Below are 16666 nucleotides of genomic sequence, written 5' to 3'. Positions count from 1 at the left end.
CAACCAACCGAAACATGCAGAAAAACCTCAAACATCTGGATTAAGCTTTTAGTGACTTCCCACATAAAGTAACTTCAGGCATGCCTGTGTATGAGAGCCCCTTAAGGCTCAGCCCTGTGTGCACCTTCCCTGGACTGTGCATCTTCACATATGCAACACATGTTTTGTAGTTCACAGGAGAGATTTGTACATTTCCCCCCCCCCCCATATCTGCATTTTCAGGCAACTTCTGCTTAGTAGTAATCAAAGCTATTTATACATAAACCATTTTAATGGCTACCCTGTGAATAAAAAGAATGCAAACTAGGTATCTGTGCTGAGCTCAAAGTTAAAATGCACAGGCATTTATTTACACAACAACTAAATTCTGCAATCGAGTCTTTTTGCTTCAACTGAAAACCAAACCAGAAATACTGAGTGGCACCAGAGCTCAGTTTTTACAGAAGCAGCACCAATTCACAGTGGAAAAGGTTTCTTTTAGAAACATTAATTTTGAAAAGTTGAAAGTACTTTGCATAAGCATGGAAAACATGCAAGTATGAGAACTAATGAGATTGCAGACTGAGAACTGTTAACAGTATTCCAGTTGCAGAGCTCTGTAGTAAATATCTTGCTTTAATGCTGTTAAATTCACAGGCACTCTGTTCTTTCTTGCATTTCAATTAAAATTCATGGGATGTTTTCTCCACATATTTTTCACGTCTGTCTGCATTTTCCATATCAGACAAATTTCTGGCCATTTATTTTTCCATGTAAAATGAACAGAATGCACGGTCTTTTGTCCAAGCCTTTTGTTTTCTGAAGCAGGCCATTTTTCATGGATGAAACTGAGGTACACACTTGCAGTTTTGACAGCATTTCTTATCATTCCCTCCAGTTAGCATTGTCACCTTTCATTATTTAATTTTGAAGCACAAGGAAGGCTGATTTATATCCATGAAGTATAATTACAGGCAGATGGAGGACTCAGAAGGTAGAAACACTGAATTAGGGCTGTGGTAAGTGCCTGTAAGCTTCATGTGAGAAGTCCTCTCTGTGTCACCAGCTCAAAACAAAAACCCTAGCAATTTAAACCAAATGAATCCACGCTGTTGTAGGTGCTGAGTTAATGAAAGTGAATATGAAACTAATAAAGTGCATTGGTTGTGGTTGCAACATAATTTAAGATGCTCTCAAGTACAAATGATGAAATGTGTTTGTATTAATCCAAATAATCTATGAATGTGCCCATGGTCAAAAAGGCTTTTTTCTTGCTTCAAACCTCCACTTCTCTTGAAATCATTTTGACACAAGTCCACTCTACGTTTTGAAGAGAGAAGCGCTTTCTGCAGGTCTTTCATATGATAATGTACAGTATATTTTCAGCTGCCTTTTTTAAAGTTTAAACAAGTGAAAGGCTTATTAAGAAGATATCATAATTACATGCAGTTATTTTACAAGCTCTTATCTGAAGCAAAAGCAAGCAATTAGTTGAGAATATAAATTCATTCAGGACATTTACTGAACTTGAGGGAACAGACCAGCAGGAGAAAATAGGCCCATTTCACTGCTTCATCTTTCCTGTAGAAAGAAAGCAAACTGATTCTAGTAAGTTTAACACCACCTACAAAAGAGCTCTCACACTTGAAAAATTAACTAGAAATTCAGAAGGTTTTAAGGCTCTTTAGCAAATAGCTACAAATGCAAAAACAAAAAAGGTACCTCAACAGTCCAAGATGGAGGACAGCTACTCTGACAATCAATAAAAAGTTACTATATTAATAGATATGCAAAACAACAAGCCCATGGAGCCAGTGGTTCCTTTCTTGCCAGCAGAAACTGAATCGCAGAAACACAGAATCATAGGGGTTGGAAGTGACTTATGGAGGTCATCTTGTCCAACTTCTGCTAAAGCAGGTTCCCTACAGTAGGTTGCAAGTGCCCAGATGAATTCTCAATATCTGTAGAGGAGGTGCCTTCACAGGGGAAGGCGCTAGGGAAGGCAGAAGGGAGCAGAAAGAATGGGCAGTGACCAGGTTCTCCAGGTATTACTTTGCTGCCTAGATCTATAACCAATGCTTAGTGCACATTTCTGTTAAAGGAACAACATAGAGACTCAGGGGGACAGTGGAGGAGCAAAGCACAAGTTCTTCAGCAGTTGCTAAATTACACACTCCAGAATGAACAGAATCTTCTGCTGGAGTTCCTCTGAGATCATCAGGTCCAGTACATAGGGAGCTCAAAGTGTTCAGTTTTTGAAAACCTAGTAAGATAGAGATCATACATAATGGCTTACCTCCTATCCTAGCCTTAATTATTATATTCCTGTCTGATGAATCAAAGTCAGTTAAAAATACTAAGAAACATGCATACAAAATCATTCACTTCTCCCTTTTTGTTAAGGGAATAAACAAGAAGAAAAAAAATGTAAGAACACTGAAAACAGTCCAAGATTTTTCCACTTTTACTCAGAACACTGCATAGACGCTTGTTACATATTCCAGACAAAAAATGCAAATCCTCTTTCACTAGAATGAAGAATTTTTGTGCTGGAATTTTTTTTTATGTTTTCCAAGCTACCAGAGAAGCAACTGTTTTCCTAGCAGAAGCATTTGGCAAGCATAAAAGCAGAGTAATACTTCATCTTTCTGTAGCTGTCTTCACTTGCAAATCTCAGTAGTATTAATTCATTTTGGAGAAACACTAATGATATTTTTTTCCCCTCATGTCATCGATTGGGCTTGGAATATTTCTTTTAATGAATGTGACATAATTCATGCACAGTCACTACTGAACCTAGCAAAATCTTAATTAGTGACAATTTTGCACCTGCTGTTATGGGTAGATGCTGTTCTCTTTAATTTAACTCGATACCTTGATTTTTCATTGGAAACTGTAGGAGATGCCGATTATCTTACATGTTTCTTTAAAAGAGCAAAGCAGTTCCATCTGGATAAATACAAAAAAAAAAAATCATTTTCAAGAATTTTCCAGCAATCAAAACCCCAAACCAACAATGTACATTGTGCCACTGCATTTGTGAACATCACCCCCAGGGTGTCTGTGAGTCTATGATTCTATAATGGTACTTTGTATGCCAAAAAGTAAACATGATGGTAAATTTAACCATATTTTTAAGCTAAACTACTAAGTGAAGTTGGAAGAATTGTGTTTTAAAGAAGAGATAATCCTGCTGGAACATACATCTGTCCCCAGCATCAAAGCCTACTACAAACATACTTGAAACATGAAACACAGCTATCATGCAGTAGCTTAAAAAGGACTTTGTACTGGAAGAGAGGGAATAGAATTGAGCACACTGCACATATATGTGTACTCATAGCTGCACAACTTTCTTCCTTCTATATTCTACACTCAAAATATTACATACATAGGTTACCCTGAAAGTAATGCCTCTTATTTATTACAGTCACCATCATTAACTATGCATTGTCACCATCAAGAGCTTACATGCTACAGTAGTAGTAGTAGACATAACCCAGTCATTCTTATCACCAGCTAAACACACCACCCACTGCCTTACTGTGCTTACATCCACTGTTTGTTCTCCATAAATATTCAGCAAGCATCAATGAATGTCAACAAGTGCCATTATTCCCACATGGAGGAATTCAGTAACACACCTTTGCTTGATTCACTCATCCATATCAGACACCATTTTGTCAGGCTGTCCCTCTGCTGCCATTTATCACAGCAATATAGTAAAATGGAATATTAGGAGGAAAGTTCAGTCTCTACTGCCATACCACCAATATCCACCCCTGATGATGTGGGCCAGCATAATAAACATTTGGAGCAGCCCTTGTATATCTGACTTCTGAAACATGTTTTCATTCTCTAAATGCATCTCCCAATAGACCTACTTATTTTTTCCCCACTAGAAGCCTAAAATCAGCACTTCCAAACAATAAGAGGGAAGAATGAATGTTACAAAAAAAGCTTAATGTACCAAAACAAATCCTCTGCTGCTCATCAGTATTTCACAAATCCAGAAAGTCAGCATGCTAGCAAAATTTCTGCACTGACACAAAGAATATTTGGATCGGCACTGATTGGCCAGCTTCATCCTCCAGGATGAAGAAAGGCTGGCATGTGATGCTTTCTGAGTCAGTCCTGGGTTAGTTAATAAATACACACAATATCATGTGACTCAAAGAATTCTCAATTATACCTTGCAATCTAGCATTCAAGGCACCAGAAACCATGTAGAGGTAACTATTAGTAGTGGATGCCACCTATCATCAATAACCAGGGTCAAGAAATGCCTGTTAATTTTTTTAGTTTTAAAAACAGTTTCTTCCTTCTTCTTGAGGTGAAAAGTATCACACAGTATTATTAAAGAATTTTTTCATTTCCAACCTGTGTGTGTGAACTTTGGGGTGGGGGAGAAAGGAAAATCAGCAAGGATGGGGGATTGGGTAGTGGGAGTTTGGAACTGCTTAAGGAAATCAGTAGCCTGGCCAATAGTCATCAGAAATTATTTTTCCGTTAGCTAAAGAGAAACAATGACCACACATTTTTTATAATTGCAATGACCAACCTGGCACTACTAGGGCTCTTTATCTCAACAAGAAAACCATACATGTATAATGAAATGGTTTCAGCTGCACTATTTTGCCTCTGCCCCTCTTTGCAGGGATATAAACGTATCCTTCAAAAAATAGTTAAAAACTCTACAACAAAAGTGTGGATGAAACAGAACCAAAAATACAAAAATATATGGACAAGTATTTAAATCTGATTATTTTCCTGACTCTGTCAGTATACTATCTATAGCAGTTAATTACTCTCTACATAACTGACACTACAATTAAAGAAACTGAATTCACAATTGGAATAATCATAGATAATACTTTCACTTCATAATTATTCAGATACAAAGAATTAGACAATGAAGAGTTACGTACCCAAGGATTCCTTTTAATACTAAGGAAATCTATTTAGGTAGATATAGAACTAACAGCATACACAAGCATTCCTTGATCTTTCTTACAAGTTATCAATTCTGTGATCCCTAAGTTGGGAAGATCACATGCTTCTTGAACAGTTCATAGTGTCCAAAGCAAAAAGGGACTCAGCATTGCTCAGGGCTATTAAGATCACAGATAGATACTGGAAACTGAATGCAGGCCATTGTAATCCTCTACCACATAAACAAGAACTCCATCTCTCATATGACAGAGAATGCACATAACTACAAACTGAATTTGCCCTGAACAACTGAGTTTGTCTTGCAGGTAATAAAGCCTTGAACTGCCACCAAGATATAAACAGTATATACTAGAGAACAACAGAAGTTTACTTACATTGAGTGTATTTGTGTAAAGAGGCACCTGTCCTGCATTTATCTCACAGAGTAATGTTGAGCTGGATGTGCAGACTAGTCAGCTGCTCCTGACAGCTTATGTTCTTCAGTAGCCTTTGCACCAACCATATCTTCCTGCTGATAGGAAAGAAAAGCCACAGCATGAGATTTCCTCTTGAACATGTTCAAAGATCAAGCTAGGTCAAGTATCTTAGATTAGCAATCCCCACATACACACTTTTGCCTATGGCAACAGAGTTTTCATCTACAAGAAAGCCATTTCTTTGGCAAGAAAACACATAGGTATTACAATCAGGGATTTCAGATAGTCACAATATCTGTTACAATAACTGTGTATTAAGACTTGCATGTTTCCTCAGAACAGCATTTGCGATCTTCATATATAACAGAACACCATGAAAAAGGAACTATGCACACATAACATCAGTTTAATAACTGCCCTTGATAGCAGGTTGTGCCTAATGCTGAGCCAGCACGCAGGAATTCCAGTGTTACATGGAAAATAAATTTGCATTCTTGAGCATTCAGTTTCAGTTGGTGACTATAATGAACTCAGACACAGTGAATACAAGAGAAAACCCTGGAAAATGGGGCACTTGCTCTTCAACTTGTAATAAATAACTTATAATAAATCAAATCTACTTAAGTGTTTTATGCTGACTCAAGAATTGCTGACGTGGATTAAAATTCAGTTTTAGTATACACCAAAAAAGCAACGAGCATCAAGATGTCAGGATTTAATCTCACTACTTCTGATCTACGCCATAAAAGGTTGGAAAGAATTAAGAGACTCCTCAAGACATGCAGAAAACACCATCTTGGCTGCTGCAACTTAGCCATGAATATGTCCTCACAAGAAACATCTCTATCCATTTTCAAGCATGTAAACATGTGTCAATTGTTCAAACCTGTGGGAGAAAAACAAGCTGCTTCTCCCCTTCATCTGCTGTTTTAGAAAGTTGCTGCTTTGTCTTTAGAGCTCTGCTGATGCTGCATTCAGCAAGCCAGTACTCCATTGTTATAGCCTCTCTTTTCATATGCGCCTCGAGGGACTGAAAGGACGGTGCAGATGGTAAACAAACATGCTTTATAGGTTTTGAGCTTAGACTGAGAAATTCAAACTTGTTTTTCATTTCTGGAGAGCAACTAAGCAAGAAGATTACTCAAATTTATAATCATCTGGTTCTCTGCTCTGTGCTGTAGCTCCTCCACATTTGCAGTGTCTAGCACAGGTTTTTCCTCAGTCTCAGAAAGTTGACTGGCAAATTTTAAACACTCATTTTGTACCTAAAATTCATCAGGCTATTTCATCTTGTGCAACACTGTATACAAACAAGCCGAAGCTCCTGTAAAGGAAACCAATTCATAGAGCTTGACACTTTGCCTCATATTTCCTGCTTTTATGTGGTGAATTATATGCTTGTACTTGAATTAGCATGCACCAGTCCAGTTCATAACTTGGAACAAAAGGCAAAGCAGACATATGCTTCCTTCATTGCACCCTGTAGCTAGGTCTCCATCTGCTGACTCCTGACAATATGCTATTCTCAGTCTATATCATCTTCAAAAGCAATGAAAGACAACTCGTTTCACTTCTACTAAGAATAGCTATCCACATATCTGACCAACGTAGATTTAACAGTAGCACGTAATTAGAAAGGAACAGATTTTTGTGAAGTGCATTTCACAGAAAGATATTGCAATGAAACATGAAAGCTCTGAATCTGTTAAAACAATTGTGTAAGTTGCTTCTAAAACATGTTACATTCTTGATATTTGCTATATGGTGTAATAAGAACCAAACTCAATCTACAGTTGAGGAACTAAATATGACAGCTGCAACCACCAAGCCAGAGATATTAACTATGCTAGCTACATACAGTTAGTTCAATTGGCTGCAAGTCAAAAACTAACTCCGGAGAATAAGCCTATTTCCTGCAGACATCACCACTCAAGCAAAGATGTTACAAACCATACACAACAGATACACCACTAATGACTGAACAATACTGCCTACTATTATTAGATAGTGGAACGTGGCACTCAGGCAAAACTCTCTTCATCAATTCTTATTGCACTGACCACTGGTGAAGGACTCTGTTTTGGAGCAGAGAGAAAACCTTTAAGATCCAATTTCTGCTTGGATAATAGGCAACAAGAGTGAAGTCTCAAAGTGTTAATTTATACCATACTTAAAAAGAACAAACCTGGACCTCTTTTCACGTTATTCAGAATAATAAACACTAAACCTATCAAAGAGCTCACATTGCAACTTTAATACTTTCATATCACACATTATTAAAGAAGCTTGATCCACTGAGAGATCTGTACTAGATCTGTTACTAAGTTAACAACCCTAGGTTTTCTATTTGAGAATGGGAAGAGGACACAGCCCACAAAAATAAGGGGCATTTGCTGGAAAGAATTAAAAAGAGTATTTTAGACATAATATACATACACCTGTACAGTGAAATAGGTGGGTCTGGAGTTCAGACTCCCAGGAGCTTACATACCACAACTAGAGGTAATTTATCCAGCTTCTCTAGTCTGCAACAGGATGTTGCCTATTCTTCACTGTACTGAGCTTCTCCACATGCCACTGGAGAATACAATTTTGTACACAGCTGCTCACCATCCAAAGTTGATCACATCACTCAATTTACACAGCTTTTCGCTTATAAGGACTTTCTTATCCAACACCCATGTATTTGAGAAATTTTTGCAGATTTCTAAATGTCCAGAACTTCTTTGATTCAGTCCAGCAACTGGAATACTCTTAAGTGGAAGAAAAAAGTGGTAAGGTTTTCTGTATACTATTGTTAGCTTTCATCTCATATTTATCACCATGTCTTCGATTTCATCTCTAAATTACAGAGCTAGGACTTTCTGATAGGTACAATTGCTGCTGCTCAGCTTACTGCCTCCCATCAGTCCTTGATTGCTTCATGACTTTTATTCATCATAGCTTCAATTTATTCCTTGCAAAGAGTGACCAAAGCACAGGAAAAAAAAAAGGGGGGGGGGAGGGAAAAGCAGCAAGAGATTGCTTTAGTTAACTCTTTAAGGAAGTAAAGAATGGAAATGTATAAATACATTTACATTTTCCAGAGGTGATAACAGCTGAACAAGTAGTACATGAATACTGACTGAGTTACTTTTCTGACATACTGTTTTGCAAACACTGATTTTTTATTTGGACCTTTCATAAAATTTGCTTTACTTTAAGATCAGAAGTTCATTACATTTCTGCCCATTTGTTTACAGAAAGAATATTTCTGCATCAACGCGTTTCTGTAACACATTTATATGGGCTGAAATCACTCTTCCAGCTTCATAAAACTGCTGAAAGGCAAGCCACCATCTTAGCACTACTTGAAGAGAAGATCCAGGAGAACCCAAGAACAAGGCAGCATTCTGTACCTCCTCACACCCTTCTCTGCATAGTTGTCATGAGTGGAAGCAGCTTTCTTTTCATCTGTAGAACCAGATAATACAGAAACAGCTCAATTCTCTGAAAGGCAGAGGGCTGAAGGCTGTCTAAAAGTCTTCACACCAGACATGACAAAACAACCTAATGCTAAGTCAACATTTTAGAAAACAGAAGCATCTTTGACAAGGGTGTTACAGCCTTTGTATTTGTCCAAAATAACTGTTTCTGGTCTGGACCTCTTAGGTTCTTGTCTTCAGATTGTGTTAAGCGTTGCATATTGAAGTAAAGCTCATAACTGCCAAGCACAACTAAAAAATTATGTTATGCATTAATGTAGCAGTATTAAGTACAACATATTACATCAATTCTTATATCTCAATAGTGATATTTACTTATATCTGCCACGATAACTATGCATTAAAAACATTAAACAAAAGTATGTTTGCCTCAAGTTAGTAAGCTGATTAAAATGTGTAGTGTATACGCAGGGCGTTTTCTCAACTAAAAACTCCAAATCAGTTTATTTCATTAACCTGAGCTAACAGCAGTGATGTAGCAAAAGCTGCCCTTCGTTACAGTTTTCTACAGAAGATGAATCCTTTAATGGCCATGTAAACAGCTCACAAGCCATGAAAATTACAATGCCAAGTAGATATCACCTGTATAAACATCCTAATGGGAAAAATAAAGAAGACAGTTAAAGCAAGTTTCACAAGCCTACAAACAGCACAGAAATAAGTAGAAATACACTTGGCTACATTACCTATTCCCAAGAAACAAATTGTTTGCTTTTAAATTGTTTAAAAACTCCATTCAAGTATTTCATCATCAGCAACATGTTTACTTCCAGAGGCAGAGGGAGAACTTTTCCTAAGAGCTGGAACTCTCTGTTACTCCAAAGTTAGAACAATCATGTTCATGTAAACTTAATCTTGTTAGAGCTACTACCAAACACTGTATCTTGGATATCTAAACTTCATTCTATTGCAGTATTTTCAAAAGGACACCGAGCAATGCTGTCAATCTTCTACACTTAACACAACTGGGCAATGAAAAGAGTCCATAAAAAGCATTTATTTCAAAAATCACTGGATTTCCAAGTCCTGACAGATTTTCAACTAACTGTCCTCAGGAAAATTCTAATTTCTAATATACAATTTGAGAGTTTACATATTAAAGGCCCTTATACCTACCCAGTTCACTTTGAAAAAGACAACCTTGCAGAGACCTCAGTGTGTCAGGGCGTATGAGTGTGTCAGGAGAGCAAACATTGCAGGTCCTGTCCTTCTGGGTAAATCACACAGTCACTAAAGTCATGCTCAGTCCTGACTGAGCACAAAGAGAAGGCATCCATTACTTCAAGTAGTTCATCTCACATAGACTGGTGCTGCCAGAAAAACAAGAGACTACAGAGGTGTACATAAACTAAGCAGGTACGAACACCACTGCATTCAGAAACAGCAGGGTGTAAAATTCTTCTGGTTTGCAGACATAGCAACTCACCTTTCTTAACAAGGAACCTGCAGACCCAGGTATACACGGAGAACTTTCTCAGAAATATGCTTTCCTAATTAAGGATCCAGCAAAATAGAAAATAAGATGTGAAAACATAAGGGGACAGTCACCTCTCTCACCCTCTCTGTTGTATTAGGCGAAATTGGACCCTCGGGATGTAACGTGATAGGCCCTCCCCTGCTGGGTCATGCATATGTATAAAAGATAAGGATGAAACTGGATACCTATATAAGGGACCCTCACATTCCAATAAACGCCATTTTACCGCTGACCATATTGGTGTAACAAGCAGCTGTGACTTGGTCGGGGCCGTCGATACACATTCACAAAGGGACTTGACTTTCCAGGTTACCAGATCGAGGTAACATCTCTCCCTGGGGGAAGCCACTCAAGACCAGTCTCCACCTGGATATTGAGCCATTAACAGCAACCCCACGGCTGTACCCATGCAAGACCATCCAAGGTTGTAAAGTATACAGAGCCACCAATTTCTTGATAGAAATGTTCATGGAAGTTCCTCAGCTCACCTTAGCTCACACTTCAATACCTCAATGAAAATTAGATATATTAGAATATCTTCACTACCCAAACCAGGAATCCTATATATAGCTTTTTTTGCAGTTTTACTTGTGTTGAAGTGTTCCCAGCTTGCCCACATTTGCCTGATTTCAAGTAGAACCTGAATAATGTATCTACAAAAGATATTTATTAGCATTTTACACTATTTGAACTTCTGTTAAAAACAATATTTAAAAGTGCACTGGTTTTACTACTACAGAAGAACTGGTAGCAATTATTTTCTGTCCAGCTTACCTTTAGTTCTAATCAGATGTGTGAAAAAGGGACAAAGGTAACAAAGGTAACTAACAGAGGTTATTTTAATAACAGAAAATCATTTCATGATTGATCATTATACATATCATACTGCAGCATGAGATCATACATAATACCAGCATGAGAGAATCTGTAATAGCAATATGAGGGCACTGCTCAGGGGTTTAGTGTGTGGAGCGAATAACAGTAATGAAAAAGGTGAAAAAAAAATCATGGAAAAAAGAGCCACAATTAGAGATACCTTTTGAAATGGAAGAATAAAGGCTCAGAAAGTGGTATATTTAAGTACTTTTAAATGTGTTTGAAACTTCTATATCCTGATCAAGTCTCAGTTTTTAATGAGACACCACAGATGAAAAGGGGACAGAAATAATTTTGAATGAACAATCAGGGGAGTACTTGAAAATCAGGAACATTTGAGGGGGTTCAGGGAAAAGCATTTAACAGAAACTCTTTGCTGCAAAGGTTGAAAACGGCTCTCACATTTAATACCACTGTTGAAATAGCTGTAATTTCATCTATACCTTTTATACAAAACCTGTGCAAAGGAAAGCAGTATTGATCCAAAAATCACAATTTAGCTAAAATACATACATCACTAGAAATACCTGCATATTTGCCTTAAATTTAGTATCATGAAAAAGTGCCAGAATTACTTACAGCAATTATACAACAGATACTACAATTTCAAATTACTGTGAAATAACACAGTACTGTATCTATTTATCAATTCATCTTCAAATGTTGTCCTACTTATTTGCTGCATGGAAATTACAGTTTAGATATAGAACATGCCCATATTTTTCTATAGGCATTTCATTTGAAGTATGCCTTGCCTTCATCAGAATACAGCAGAAGCATGAATTGCATAATCTACAATTCATATAAGGCAAAGGGCATATCAGGAAGGTATTTCAATAACAAATTGAGCTGGAAGAAAGTGTTTCAGTCCAATTGACAAAAATGAAGAGATATCGTTTCAACCTGCATATTTCAGTGCTCCATGAGCAAGAATGGATGGGACAATTTTACAGATACAACAATAAACCTACCAGTAAAAAAGAAATTCTCAAGCACCAAGAATCCAAAACTGCGTCTTTTGCATTCTTTATCTACAAATCTTGAACAATCCGTGCTCTTTGCTATCTTACCCTACTGTAAAGTATGGCATCTCTGAGGAAAATTCTCCACAAGAACTTAAAGAACTTAACAGGGCTGAAAACTTTACTGGAACATAAGGAGCAATTGCAAGTGGTGATATCCAACACTGCTCGTGGTGCTATGAGCAACTAAACAAAAACAATAGCATGGTATAAGAGAAACAGTATGAAAACCATTGTCACATTTAAATCCACAAATAAAACTCCTTTTCTATAGAGAGCTCATCTGCAAACTAACAAAAGCAGTCTAGTACAGGAAGTGAAATTCAGTAACTTTCAGAAAATAATACTGTGAGGAATTGAGTGCTTCCTCAGGAATTACCTGCATGCTGATTTGCAGATTTCACTTGTTAAAGTCTGGCTCATAAAGGTAACGCCCCTAACTCCTTAAAACTATCTAATTGCCAAAAAAAACTTGGCAACTATGGCAAAACAGGGATGTTCTGCCTCTGAAAGTGCAGATCTACTTTAAATTGTCACAGAGATCAAGTCTGGTTTGTTTGCCAAATCAGCATCTCTGGAACACTTGCACCTCTCTGAGGTTTAGAAATGAATGCCTACACCTACAGTTTGTTAGAGAGAAAAGTCTCTGCTTTTTAGCAGATGATTTAGCAATATGATTTTACAGTGGCTTTATCTTCCTGCAAACTGACTTACTATATGGATTCTTCAAATATTCTATATTTGTGCCACATTTGAACTAGACGTTATTTCTATTCCCAGCAGACTGAAATGTAGCCCTACCTACCTTGACAAAATGCACTCAACTCCTGTTAGAGGCAAGGATTATGACATTCAGCCTGCATTTACTACTCTGCTGTCTTCTTGTGGCTCTTTCTGTAAGCTAGCAGTTGCTACCTCTCACTGAATAAAGCGTTGGTTTAATGCATCTCTCATTTGATCAGTTACAAGACATTGAGACAGAAGTCTCACTCCCTACCGTAACTACAGTGTCAAAGGTGCTACTGGTTCATCAGCCCAAAATTTAACAACCAACTTATGATACACAACTTCAACTCGCTACAAACTTAATACAGAATCCAAAGGGATTCAGAGGGAAGATCCTATTAAGTTTGGTAAGAATTTTATTTTCCACAGTGTTCTCTGAAGTGGAAGCTGTCTTTAACTGGCATATAGCAATAATGCAAATGGAATACAGCATGAAAACATTTAAACATGCAAAGGAGTAAAAGAAAGTCCTTCTGTGAGAAGCTTTAACATCCATCCATCAACAGGGAGGTACAACACAGAGCAAATGCATCAGATCACTGATGGAAAATGAGTAAAAGCTCAGAAACAGCATAAAGAAGGGATGCTGTTACCTTTCCAGTAACAACAACAAAACCACCAAAAATGAAGTTTAGATACAGTATCTTGGCTCAAAACAACTCACAATTGCAGTAACACTAAATGCAGTCTCTTGCTGGGTAGCAGCAGTAGATATAGTTTTCCCAAACCTGTAGTTTTGCCATATCTCATTCAAATGCATGTACTTAATTCCAGTCATTTCACATAGCTCATCTCTTAAAAAATAGAATATAATAATTATAATTACATTGTAAATCTTATTAGTAGGACTAAGTGTAACTTAATTTGGAGGGGAGAAAATCATTTGAAAATAGCTTTTTATTTAAAGTTCCTTGTGAAATACAGCCTTATAATGAAATCCTTCTTGTTCCCACAAAATAGAACACTGCAAATTCAAATGTTGAGAATTATAGCCCACAGATCCATTCTGTCTGTAGTACAGAATTTCTGGCACATTCAATTTTTACTTTAATTATTTTATACTTGGGGAAAAAATGTAGTCAGATTTATTGTCAAAAAGGACTCCAAAGGCAATATTATTACAGTTCTAACAGGTAAATAAACCAATACATTCCTTCAAGCTATAAAGCAACTAACTGTACTTGGAGAAAATAGATCTGGAAAACTGAAGCAGAAGAGTTCAGAGGGGAGTTACAACCTCAGTGTTAAGAGCCCAGGAGCTGTGTGCTGCTAAAAGAAAACAGCTATTTCTTCTTATTAGCTCAGACTCTGTGGTACACCAATAATCTACATTAATTATATTCTAGTCACCAAATAATCAAAACTACGAATGACAGTAAACAGTTCCTTGATCAAGTCACTGAATATTTCTGTAGAACTGAGGGTGATGGGCAGGGAGCAAATAGATTCATAGGTAACATTTCCTTTGCTTTAATCATACATACATATGATTTACCAGAAATAAGTAAAGGCTATCAGATCATTGAAGACAATATGAAAACAACGTTTCATGTTTTGACATCTTAACATTTTTACATCAAATTCAAAATATACTCAGCCACGAAAGAGGTAGATAGGATGCAATTGTACACATCAGTGAAATGGAGCCCTTCCTGGATTGCTATAGAGCAGCAATTCAGCAGCACATCAGTTTTTAGAACAGGACATTAAAAATTACTGTTATTCATTTCAAATTGCTGTAGACAATTAAGGAACTTAATTGCAGAGTTGGAAACACTCCAGCTATGAAAGGTATTAGCACCTTTCATCTTACAAAGAAGTGACAGGTACTTTTTAATGCTTTTAGCATACTGCCTTCTAGTGCTATGACAAAAGCTCAAGTTTACGACCAAGTTGAAGAGCAAGACATCTTATGACAATATCATTATCAACAGGGAGAAGAATTTTTTCTTTAAAGTATCCCATCTAAGCAGATGGAACATCTGAATATGTGTGGTTAACAAGACTGCAGCACAATGTAGTTGGGTTACCATGTTTTTTTGTCAAAGATAAATGGCGAAATACGTCCTTACATTGACCCAAAAATAAGTTCCATCAACAACATGGAACTGCTTGCAGTTTTTCAAGTGTTTCTTCTTGTGGTTGTTTTTGCTCCAAACAGATTCCTGCACAGATTTCTAAATCGCTTAGCATACCTATTTAGAAGAGATTGTTATAACTCAACTCCAAACACTTACAAAAGCATAGAGCCACACCACTCAGTGCTTAAGCCTGCTCACCATCTGAGCAAAGACCTGATTGGAACTGACTAAGCTTTAAGATCCTTTCCCACCTAAACCATTCCGTGATATTATCTGCATAATAATATACTGTTGTCAGGCATTCTTTTGTTATGCTCTTGCAATCTGTAATGACAATAAATCACTGAAGAGATTCTGATCATTACCAAAAAATCAAAATGTAAAATAACACAATGAAACCAAAACAAAGAATAATTCTTCATGGAATGAGTTTTGGGAATCTCAATTACTTCATGATTAATAGAGCTTTGTACTTACAGAAGGTTAGTCTCCCACTAAGCTTTCTATATAGCAATCAAATATATAAAATTCTAACCAAATTACTCTCCCAGTAACAGAACTCCTTTCAATAAAAGACACAGTCAAGGAATTTGAAGGGGGGGAAAAAACATCCTAATATTTAAAATAGCAGAAATACAAACAAAAAAAATAAAAATGCAAAAAAAAAAAAAAAAGTGAAATAGCTTGCAAAGTCAAGCTTTTAAATTGGGAAACAGAGTTAATGAATATCCTGCTTTATTCAGCCCAGAGAATGGCAGCCTGCTTAATGAGCAGCTCTTCAGTACTTTGTTTCTTTGTCATTGGACCAAAATGACTGATTTTACTTATTGCGCACTGTTTAAAATAGTACTTTGGAGGCAGTTAATTTTTCCACATATTTCTCCTTCATCATTCATCAGTATTCTCTCCAACAATTTTTCCTGCATGGAACAGTACTGAATTCAGATTTCTGTGAAGGGCATTATTCCCATGATCTGGTCACTAACATGAGAATACTGTGTGTTGCCACCTGAACAATTCATCAAATATCTTGCCTATAAAATTATAAGACAGAAGTATTTCTAACTATACAGCTCCAGAGGAGATATACTTCTGATTTATATCCATATTACTGAGATAGTCCAAGTCATGGAGTCACACAGACACTCACCAGTGATGCCAGTACAGCTGGAGTTCTGACTAGCTTGACAACCAAAAAAATAGCAAAAGCAGAGACATCACAACACAGCTCAAATGTTCTCAGAGAACAGCAGGAAATTTATTCATTTTTGATCACTTTCACCATTTTTCTACTACTAACCATCTCAAAATTCACACTCTCATCCCAGTTCCTGTGTAATTCCTTTATCTCATCCAAACATTTATTTCCCATTCTACTGCTTACTCATATCCACCTCATGGTTCAGATCAGCACTGGATTTTTCATCCAAGTCCTCAGACTTCCTGAGCATGTTTCTTTTCCCCCCCTCATGGCTTTTTCTTCTCTTCCTCATAATAGTTACTTCTGTCACCCTTTTTCTGGTGTGTGTGTGGTTCTAAATAGTAGTTTAACTTTTTTTAATCTCATTAGATAATCTTATTAACATATAGA

At 36.9% G+C, this 16666-nt stretch overlaps 1 long non-coding RNA gene across 2 annotated transcripts in view; it reads right to left on the bottom strand.

Annotated features, from left to right (window-relative positions):
• LOC107319223 overlaps positions 1-16666 on the bottom strand; it is a 67383-nt gene that overhangs the window by 8756 nt on the left and 41961 nt on the right. For both annotated transcript variants that reach the window (XR_004308679.1, XR_001557687.2), the window contains one exon: positions 5307-5443. This is a non-coding gene — a long non-coding RNA (uncharacterized LOC107319223). The remainder of the gene's footprint in view (positions 1-5306; positions 5444-16666) is intronic.

Source organism: Coturnix japonica, chromosome 11 (genome assembly GCF_001577835.2).
Source record: "Coturnix japonica isolate 7356 chromosome 11, Coturnix japonica 2.1, whole genome shotgun sequence".
NCBI lineage: Eukaryota > Metazoa > Chordata > Aves > Galliformes > Phasianidae > Coturnix > Coturnix japonica.
Note: the sequence above shows the minus strand (reverse complement) of the source record. Positions and strands in the feature narration are given on the sequence as shown.